Source organism: Pholcus phalangioides, unplaced genomic scaffold (genome assembly GCF_987345545.1).
Source record: "Pholcus phalangioides strain wild (caught in Gottingen) unplaced genomic scaffold, Ppha-v1.0 ptg000017l_1, whole genome shotgun sequence".
Classification (NCBI taxonomy): Eukaryota; Metazoa; Arthropoda; class Arachnida; order Araneae; family Pholcidae; genus Pholcus; species Pholcus phalangioides.
The window spans coordinates 27037664-27049715 of NW_028301610.1; positions in this window are offsets into that span (position 1 = coordinate 27037664).

Genomic DNA, 12052 nt, shown 5'->3' on the forward strand with positions numbered 1-12052 from the left:
CGCATGTCCACAAAAATGCTCGCTAGCCGAAATGTTCGTAAGCCGAGGCGTTCGTTAGCCATCGGCGACGACAGTTGAAGTGTTTTGAAGAATCGTAAAAGCTGAAAAATGGAGAAGGTTCCGTTAAGGTGTCTAAGATTAAAAGCACCGGAGAAACGGATTTGTTTCGATGATAAATGAAAGAAATGACGATTGCGATTGAAGAAAAAAAAAATGCCTTGACCAAATGGCTGCACTCGTTGTAGGCGTATAACGGGATCAAGGCGTAGGTTTTTTCCCGAGTAACTAACAATCTAAACCAGCAGCTGCGAAGAGGCGATGACTCATTGTAGGATGGTTTTCAAGGTTTCCAGTGGGTTTGACACGCAGACCTATTTATCATCGTAACCAAACAGAGCAATTTCTCAGCACACAGGCAACGAATTTACGCGAAAAAACTGTTTGAACAAACGTTTCCTATTTCCTAACGAGATCGTCTTCCTTTTTTTTTTTTTATTCCCTTGTCTTTGTTTCTGTATAAAAAGAATCGGTGATGTGAGTCAAAAAAAAAAACAGACACCAAAAAAAAAATCGTTTTCAGACATCATAAATTCACCGAAAATTTGCGGATGATACGGATTTCGTTCACGCTAACAATAACAGCTACGAATAAATGCGACAAGAGATTATAATAATTTTCAGACAGAAAACGAAAAATTGACAGTGAACGGAAAGATGCTGTAATAAAATTCGATGTTGTTTTTCGCATGAATGAAACAAGTTTTCTTTCTAGTGTTTTCGTAAAACTCCCTGCGACATTTAATTTTCTTTTCTCCCCCAAACTTAAAATTGGAGACTCGACGTTGCATTTATTAACCTATTTCCCAGTAGATGGTATCGGTTGGAGGAGTATGCCCACGCATAGGCTAGTTAGATTTGAGGAAAACGAGGCAGAAGAAAAAAAAAAACAAAAAAAAACTAGAAGACTGTCAAACCAGACACTCGGGACAGACATATTTCATGCAGTCAGTGAGAAAGAGACCAGACCAACAGACGTTGACATTACCAGCAGAGCTTTCATTTTGTGCTTACACTCTACTGAATCGGATCACTGAACAGCCAAACCGGCAGCAGCGACAATAGCTCTGCAATGAAAATCGTCTAATTTTCTGATTAAGTCAGTTTTTTTTCTTTAAAAAGACGTCGGACAACGTTGAATGGTGCTTTTCTTTGAGTATACAAGGTGCATAGTAAAGTCACACATTACACAATCCCCTTTAACTTTTGAACCAATGATTTTTGACGCACTTTCAATTAAAAGTAGGGCAGACTGCCCTGCTGCAGACCTTAGAAAAGGACCAGACCCAGAAGAAGGCACTGCTACACCTCTTAGCACATTATTTTTCAAATTTTTCAGTCAATTTTTACCGTAAAGTTTCACTAAATTCATTTTTAGTAATTGCATACTGTATGAAACAACACATAAATTTTAATTTAACCTTTTTTTTCTTACTGTAATCATGAAAAATGTTTTTTTTGCAAAAGGCAAAAATGTTTCAAGATACAACAAGGGGTCTTGTACATTGAAGCATGCACTGTTGTACCTTGAAACAGGGTAAAAAATTACGAAGATAAAAAAATACAAATGATACGGGAAAAATAATATACATAATAAGTATTTTTTTCAATATAAATGGTATATTGAAATATAAAATATCAAAATAATGTGACGCAAATATGATTATTAATATATCTAAACAAAAATAACAACAATGGAGGTAGCCTACCTCCAGTTCCTACCCAGGTGGGAACTTATTTACATAGATGAAATGCATAATTATGCTTTATTATATTTGTAGAAACGAAAATTATGTTTCTAAATCTTTAGTTCAGTCATTACCTCATTCCCATTCTTTAGCATTATTAGACGAATAGTAAAAAAGGTTTCCATTTTTCGCAAATATTTTTTATTTCATGACATATGTATCTGCACATTTTTAAATGAAGATTTATCTTTATCCAGATTTTTTAGTTCATATTTCACCGTTTTTAGCGCATATAATCCGGTTTTTATAGTAGTAATACAGTAAAACCCCTCTTTTGCGGTCATCGGCGGGACAAAAAAAATTCATTCGTAAAAAGAGGGGTGACCGTTAGAAATACATACTTCTATTACACAAGGGGGGTGGGGAATATTATTTGGCCGTAAAACAAGGGTGACCGCATCCGAGGGGGGTGTCCGTTAAGAGGTATTTTCATAATATCGGTTTTCCTTCCTCAGGTAGAATTTAGTGAATTAATAGAGATGTTCGTATTATCCAAATACCAACTAGAAATTAAAAATGCCTAAATAAAAAATACATAGAAGTTTTCTGCATATGCAGGGATATATACATATGTGGGGATATTTTTTGTAAATGAAATGTGCACTAAGAAATAGAAAATATGCATATATCTGATTTTTTGCATGGTGATTTTCTGTCATCAAAAGATGCATATTTTCTCATTTTCGGTATATATTTCGTGATTTTTAACTTTTTCCGTGTATATTTTGGTTTTTTTTAAGTGATATTTTGGCATTTTAAGTGACAGTTTGGCATTTTAAGTGATAGTTTGGCATTTTAAGTGATAGTTTGGCATTTTAAGTGAAATTTTGGCATTTTTAAGTGTATGTTTGCATATTTTTAGAGCATATTTCGCTACTTTTTTACTGCATATAATCTGGGCAAGAAAATTTTAGGGTTCAATACCAATATGTTAGTCGCCATGATGACCTGGCGCCTGGGATTTGTCCAACCATGGTTTACACTGTAATTCATTACTTCTTCTTTCTTTTATTTTGAAAGAACAAATAAACCGATTGACACAAAATTTTTTTGCATTTGATTTTCAATTGAGTGAAATATTTTTCGAATTCATTTTTGAAAAATGCACTTCGGGGGTGGTGACATCCCTTAAAGAGGGCCACGGAGAACTGTGGAAGAAAAAATTAGATGCCAAAAAATAAATCTTTTAAGTTAAATATGGTAGAAAAAAGTATGACCACTATCAGAATCCAACAGAACTGTCCATAGAACAAGGGCCATCTTAACGCATGGTCCCATCCGGCATGGTACGGTGAGCTTACATGATGAATTCTGGTGCTATCATAGGCACCCCCCCCCCCGGAATCTGGCGGAGGAGGTTGTTTGAGCCCCTCCCCCGCAAATAAATTTTACGAGGGGGCTGGGGGCCCCAATAATTAATGAATATGTACAATGCAAAGCACCACTCCCTCTCCTGCATAAGGCTAGAGTCCCGTATTTACACGACAACTGACAACTTTCAGCCACCTTCAATGTTTTTTTTTTTTTCATTTCGGTGCCTCTGGGTACTGTGATTTTTTCCGACATGGCCCACGTCTTCGACCACCTGCTTGAGACAGAGCGGCATGCCATGATCTGTTAAGGAGGAGAGTACTATGATTTTAGAGTGAGTACTTGAATTATGCAGGCTGTTAACTTCCATCCAAGTACGTTGACTCCCAGAACCATGGGGTAAACAGAACTCCAACCCTATATAGGGCCCGGGGTAACCCTTATCATTTTTTGACGCTGTAAACTCATTATGGAGGGTTCCCGTCAAGAATCCCAGCCTAGGGGCCCTGCTGCAGGATGTGGAGGCCATTCTCAGAACATCACTTTCCTCAGGGGCCCATGATGTTGAGACCACCCTAAATAGAAACAGGGCAAGAAGGAAAATCACTGAACTCTAGAGAGTACAGGGTTTTGGACTCTCTCTTTGAATCAATTTATAAAAAAAAATTGCTATAAATTTAATGAAAACAAAATAAATTCGTTCAGTAGAAAAGGTCTCACTCTTGGATGCAGTGGGGGGGGGGGGGTCGTTGAATAAGACGGGGGCAGCATGGGCGAAGATACGGGGCATGGGGGCATTGCCCCCCCCCCCAGCGTCAAAGGTAGAGCCTGCTGTTCTAATGTATTATATGAATTGACATCATCATCATACCCTCCCCCAGGAATCATCATCGTGTCTCCCCCCCCCCAGACTTTCAAGTCTATCTCAGCCTATGGGGGGGGGGAGGCATGAGAAGAAAATGTGATCCAAAAAAGACAAAAAAAAAAAAAATGTTAAGAAATACTTGTGTGTGTATTCGATTCTCATTAGAAGCGTATCGAAATTCTGACACTTAAAATTCAGAGTTTAGTATCGGAGCTAAAATTCTTCCAGCGTCGCACATCAAATCAATGGGAATTTCACACCATTAAATAAATATATATATTTTTTCCTGATGACCGATTATGTGAAGCTAATCAATCACGCTACCGATTTTCAATGAAAAGTCACTGGAATGTGACCGATTCATGACTCAACAAGAGAAGGATGATCAATACAGCCTTCCTCTGTAAGGGGAGGTTAACCACACCCGTCTCTTCCATTAAAGTAAATGATGTTGTACACAACAGTTGATATTGGCGAATCTAATGATTGGCAAAGCTATTACGAAATACTTCATTTTCTTTTTGTTTGTTTACTTTTGCTGAGAAATATTCGGATACTGCGAAACAGGGCGGCTAGGGCTCACTTGCCATCCGGATGTAAATACAAATACAAAGCCGCAACGAGCAAAATGCCCAACGAGGTGGCTGAGGAAAAAGATGCCCATAACAAATATGGATGTCATATATTTCTAAAATAACAGCAACCCAATAAAAAATGCAATTATGAAAACTAAAAACTATATATATAATGATAAAATATAGCACAATGCCCATAAAAATGCTTATGGTTGATCATTTTTGTGGCACCACGGTCATTTTCTGCTAATTAGACCGGGACCTATACTTTATTGCCGGTTCCGAACGGCAGATTTTTTTATACTCACCGAGAGGTTGGTGCGTTAACCTAAGTATGGATAGTTTCTCGATTTACCCCGCCATGTTTATCGTATTTCTTTTTAAACATGTTATTTGTGTTAGAATTTACCCTTATTAATTGTCCCTTAGGGGCCATTCAAGTATTACGTAAGCAGATTTTCAGCCATTTTTGATCCCCCACCCTTGTCAGCAAAAGTCAGCAAAACACTGACCCCCCCCCCCCTCTCAGCAAAATTTCGTCAGCAGCTTAGAATATTTCATATCTTCAAAAAGGGGTGGTTGATGACGTTAGATACCTTCAAACCCCCCTCCGATGCTGACGTAATACTTGAATGACCCCTTACTAAACGATACTACTTCACCAAACACCAACTCTCGTCATATCGCTATATTGCAATTTACTGCCGTTAGTGAGATGGTTTGGAAGTGAAGGTGCTGTCTATCGGTGGTCGCCTCGAGTTCGTTTGGGAAAACATCTTATCTATATCCTCCCGTGGGTTCGAACGCGGGACCCTGACAACAACCTTAACGATGGTAGACGAGTATCTTATCACCATGCCACTCGGGCACTACTAAACGATACTGGTGTTCCCTGGTCGAAGTAGTTGATTGAAGGTGTATTAATAACTCGAGGTTCATCCTATCCATCCCGTTGAAAAGTTTTAACTCTTCGATCATATCCCCTGACACCTGCGTTCTTCCAATGTAAACATATTAGAAAAATGAAGCGTGGGCGGCGATACGGGAGGGCGGGGGGGAAGGGGCATTGCCCCAATCTTCAAAGGTGGAGTCGACTGATCTAATGTATATGTGTATAGAAGAATTGACATCATCATCATCATCGTGCCCCACCCCCCGACTTTCAAGTCTATCTCCGCCTATGAAATGAAGTCTCTCTTCACAACTCAGGCCCCGTGTGCCAACAAGGACGTGGCTCTTCTTTGCACCCCTTCAATCAAGTCTATGTCCCTCTGTAGGTCTGGCCCCCAAAACCTTACAGGATACTCCACTCCAGGACGAACTAAGCCTCGGAAAAGCGGAAGAATGACTTTAGGAGAACGCGAAGAGACCTTTTCTTGAAAATGAAACCGAGCATTCTATTCGATCTTTTGACCACCTCTGAACAATGTTCAGAGAACCTAAGCCGCTCATCAATGAAAATTTCCAAATCAGTGACCCTAGTTGCATCCGGGATAGTGACACCATTCAACTCGTCAGAGAAATGTGGGTTGCTCGAACCAAAAAAAAAAGCCTCATGTGCCGCCCCTAAAGACGACCCTGGTGGGAGGCTGAAAGGGCTTCAGTCAAGGGGGCTCTGGGATAACCTTAATTTTTTATTTGTTTAAAGCTGCCCCTATTATTTACAGAACAAAAACTAATTGAACATATGTCCCGCTTTTAATTGACTTATCTAGGGTATTGTTTCTCAAACACCGGGCCGTAACCCAGTATTGGGCCCTGCCACCAGTCGAACCGGGCCGTGAGTGATTCACCGTTTCATTTTTCCTCATTCATTTTTCATTAGTCGTGTGTATAACCGTGACTTCGCCTCACAAAAAAAAGACATCAACCGGGCCGCAGGTTTCCAAAGGTTGAGAACCACTGATCTAGAGTAGAGGTCTTCAACCTGTGACCCTCCGACAAGACGTTTTAGTGGCCCGCGAAAACACCGATTAGTGGAAAACGAAATAGCATTCCACTATCTAAAACTATGATCGTAATTCTCATTCATGTTGGACATTCCTTCTAATGGTGCGAACAGTTGGTATATTTAGACAGACAGACATGACCGCTGACCGTCCAGAGAGATCATCTCTCTCTCTAGCATATCTACAGAAAAATCAAATCGTGACCAGAATTCTGACTGACCAGTTTCTTCACTTTAAATCAATAAGAGAATAATTTAATAAAATTTTCTGAATTCCATCAAAGAATTTTTTATCAATGGTGGTTGAGGGGTTAAAACCTTGGAATAAATTTGTTGAGGAATTTGATGTTTCGAAATGAAATTTTTTTTTTTTTTTTTGCTTTAGACCAGTGAATTCCAACGTGGGCGTTAATGCCCCCTGGGGGGCGATGGAATGTTCCAGGTGGCGGTAGAAGCTACGGGTATAACATAGGATCCCATGGGTTCGATTGCATTAGGGGACGATAGGAGGAAAAGATTTCTGAAGAAGGGGGCGATGGAACAAAAAAGGTCGGGAAACTATGCTTTATAGACCACAGTTTCCCAACCTTTTCTGTCCCATCGCCCCCTTCTTCAGAAATTTTTTCTACCAGCGCCCCCCAACGGAATCTAACCCATAGAATCCTATGTTATACCTGTAGCTTCTACCGCCCCCTGGAACATTCCATCTCCCCAAGGGGGCGTTAACGCCCACGTTGGGAATCACCGCTTTAGACTGATAGTCCTGGCGCATTTTTGCGTAAAATACTCAGAGTAAGCGAGCTCTGAATCTCTGAAATTAATTAATAATTACTTAATGATTTTATATATATATATATATATATAATGATTGTTTATTAATTAATTATTGATAGTTATATACTTCATTTGTAGATAGTTTTATTTTTTGCAATATAAATTCAAATTTCACCATAACAACTCATTGTATAGTCACCGGGGGGGGGGGCTACAAACCTCTCCCATTACATGTGACCCGCATAACGTTACGAAAATATTGACGTGGCCCTGGGATGGAAAACGTTGCAGACTCCCTAATGTAGAGTTATTTCACCGTTCTTAAGAGGTAATTTTTGCCCATTATACAGCTCTTATTGATGAACTATCATACTTATTTTCTTTGCTTTTGGTTTAATTTAACTTTAATTTAATTTTATTTTTAATTTACCTCAAATCTTTAACAAAGAGTTAAACCTTGTTGAGTCCGAAATACCTACTCTAAGGTTCCCAGGAGCCCTGGAGAAGTGAGTACCCGAATTCTTTCTTTGCCTTTTATTTGACCGTTCCCGAAAAATTAGTGGTCACCAAAATACACACTTGTCCCGCGTGATAGAGTCCATTCTTGTTTCTGGTATTACGACCCAGCCATGTTTGTTCCCATGGCCCCCCGCATCTTACTGCAGGGCCCCAGGCTGGAATCTTTGATTGGCCCCTAAGACAGGCTTTCCACGGGCCAATTAATAGTGAAATTATAGCGTGAAAAAACAAAAAAATGGTAAGAATCATTCCAAGCCCCTAGGCTGGGACCCTGTCACTCACACCCTTGAGGGGGGCAGTGTCTGTTTCCTTCACTTTTCATCTTCATCTTCGCGTTTTCAAGATATATGTCAAATGAGTGACATCACGTGAATTTGCATTATTCCGAAATTTCGAAAACTTATGTATAGAAACAAAAGCCTAGGTTGCTCAGGTGCGCCGTACCCTTGCACCCCCGCTTAAGTCGCTCCTGCTGCGGGAAGTCGGATGCGTGAAAACGAATTATTATTACGAGGTCAGAGCCGTCCTTGGGATGCAAGACAGGTGCGGCTGCACCGGGCCAGGTCAAGAAGGCCCCCACACTCACAGTAATGGAAACGAATAAAAAAAATATCGATGAAATATTTTTTATAACATGTTGGCAAAAATAGAAATTTTTATGAAAAGCTAAATAATATACATAATTAGTTTGTTATTCGTCCCACGAGCTGAGGCGTACCAACGATTTCGGGGACCCAGGACCCAAACATTCTTTGAGGGCCCCATTGAGCCGGATTTTATGTATTTTTTATAGGGTGTCGGCATTCAAAAAGGTGTAAGTTATTACAGAATTTACAGGAAAGCCGAAAAATATTTATATTAAAATACGAACACACAAGTAGGTGTAATTCACACACAAAACTGTAAATTGGTAAAAGTGTATGGAAATTTGGAATGGATGAAAGAAACCGAATCAATGAAAATTCAGAATTTATGAAAGAAATCATTTCCGAATTTATGAAAAAAATAATTTCAGAATTTATGAAAAAAATAATTTCAGAATTTATGAAAAAAATAATTTCAGAATTTATGAAAAAATAATTTTACAGAATTTACGAAAGAAATCATTTCACAGAATTTACGAAAGAAATCATTTCACAGAATTTACGAAAGAAATCATTTAGTAATTTAAAGCCTTGTATAATTTTCGGGCATAGGCGGATACAGAGGGAGGGGACGGGATGATAATTTCAATGAAAAACTTATATTATTTTCATAGGCGGGAGAGCAGAGGTGGACATTCGCCCTCCCGCGGGCCCCTGTTTGATTCAGACCCTGCGCTCGGGTTCCGTTGATCCGTTAACACACCTATGACCACGAATGAGGGGCTCCGCTATTACTTTTTGCAGCAGGCCCCGCAACTAGTAAGGGTGGCCCTGGACAAGGTAAATGTATTTTACATAGAGTTAATATTTTTGTTACCACGCATACAGAATCCGATTTCGACATGGGGCCCTGGGTAAATTCTTCGCACTTGTTCATGAGGAAATCGGGCCCTCTTTTTTGTTTTTTATTTAATGTGGAAGAGTATTTTTTCCAAAGGAAACTCGACTCCTAGGACATCTACAGCCATGTTGAGGAAAAAGAAGTTTAGTGCCACACGTATTATCGCACGGATGGTTTAATTTATTCACGAGACTCTTGAATTTCAAACAAATGCATGACGCCTATGAATCACGTTTTTAGCATACAATTCTGTCAACCGATCTCCAATTTTCTTGACCTACAATGTGTACCTTTTTTTCACTGTCGTTGAACGTTGAATAAACAGTTGTTTATTCTGTACGACAGGTGCGGTCGCACCAGGCCCCGGACTGGATAGAAGTTAGTATATATATCAAATATGTTTCAAATCTGAGATTTTTCTCTCATTTATTCTAAATTTAAATCAATTTTGAGATATTTCTTTTCATTAATTCTGAATTTACATTAATTCTGAATTTACATTAATTTTGAGATTTCTTTTCATTAATTTTGAATTTCCATCGATTCTGGAATTAATTCTCTCATCAGTTCTAAATTTCCATCTATTCTGGAATAATTGAGTTATTTCTCTCATTAATTCTGAATTTCCATCGATACCGGGTGTTTTTTCTCTCATTAATTCTGAATTTCCATCGATACCGGGTGTTTTTTCTCTCATTAATTCTGAATTTCCATCGATACCGGGTGTTTTTTCTCTCATTAATTAATGAATTTTCATAAATTATTGGATTTTTTTTTTGATTAATTATGAATTTTCTTTGATTAATTCTGAATTTTCTTTGATTAATTCTGAATTTTCTTTGATTAATTCTGAATTTTCTTTGATTAATTCTGAATTTTCTTTGGTGAATTGATATTCTTCGGCATTTCTGTATATTCTGTGATAATATATGAATTTTGGGGTGGCGATTCCCCTCGCCCACAGAATGTATAAAATCGGGTTAAGGAGCACCGAAATTATTTCTCACCTGGCCCCGCGTCTGATAACACCGGCCCTATTCTGTAGAATTACAACGAATGGCAATCGAAAAGACACGAGACACTGTGAAAATAATTTTTAAGTTTTTCCGGGAAAAATTTATAAATAATAATTATGATAATCGGATGAGAGAAAGAAAGAGAAATAAAACCCGACTAAAAATATAATATGGATGATCTGAAAAAAACGTCGTGACCCTTATAAGGTAACGAAAAACCGTGAAAACTATTCCGTGCAGCTTATTAGGGTGAATTTGCAATTCAAATTCTCGTGACGACTTAGGTCTATACTTTAGGCCAACTAGAAAATTCAAACTAAAGTTTGATCTATTTATAATACTTTGAAAAAAGGATTTCCTTAAAGAAAGTATTAATGAGCCACAATTGAATACACGAACTTCCGTGACCTAGGCTCTGGTTTTCTATTCTTCTTAGTTGATTATTTTGGCGGCTTTGCAGTAAGCTCTAGAAAATCAGCTCAGACAAAAGAAGTCTATAAATATTAACAACGAACCACAGCTTGGGGAGGGGGGAAGAATATGATAGCAACATACAGGGTGATTGTAATTATAGTTCTCGTGTACTCTGAATACTTTTTCTCAAAAACTGCTTATCCGAATTACAGTCAAATCTTTTGGATATCTTAATGAGACCATGAGAGAGAGGTTTATGAAATAAAAAAGTTCAATTTTCGACCACCAGGTGAAAAAGTGGCACTTTTTTATTAAATTTTTCTTTTTGCCCATTGACCAAGTTTCAACGGAATACGTCCTCCAGAACGAGCGCTATATAGGTTGGAGTAATGTTAGTATACTGACGAGTGCTATATTCGTCTGAGTAGTGTTAGTATACTGAAACTACATGTATACTCAGATCCATGTAGAGCTCGTTGTGGTGGAAGTATTCCATTGAAAATTTGTATATACGCTATATGGACCATGAAAAAAGGGGAAATTCAATAAAAAAAGCACCACTCATTCACCTGGTGGTCAAAAGTTGAACTATTTTTTATTTCATAAATCTATCTCCTATGGTCTCATTAAGATATCCTAAAAATCGGAGTACGGGTACTTTAATTATAATCACCCTGTATATCAACTGAACAACGCATAAAATTGTGTGAATAACGATCCAAAATAATAAATACCTCTTACCTAAATAAAATAGAATGCCATACATTAACACTTGGACAAAACTATATATACGGGATTGTAAAATTTACATTATTAAATAATAATTGGTTGATAAGAAACCAAAATATAAATTCAGTTAGACGTATAAAAATATAACACGTCCCAAAAACAAATAAAATACTTTTTAAAAAAAGCTACTCCTATACAGCCCCAAAAATATTGAGCTATTTCCATAGCATTAATACAATTAATGTTATAAATTTCACAAAGACATTCTGTCAATTATACAAAAAAAACTTAAATTATGCAGATATAATACAGTGAGTGTCATTTATTGTGTAAAAAAATATCTGAATTTTATTTAAAAAAACTTGTACTATGTATTGCGACCTTTCACTATTCTTCCGCCTAAATATTTTTCAGTATATTTCTCTGCACCCCCCTGGTTGAGGGGATGCACAGAAGAGTCACGCGTGCTCTTGTTAGCACACAAGGCTTGAGTTATGACAAAAGACTTGATTTCTTGAATGTTTACATTGGAAGAATGTACGTGCCGGGGGATATGATCGACGTGTTCAAAATTTTCAACGAAATGGATAGGATGGAGCATGAGTTAATAC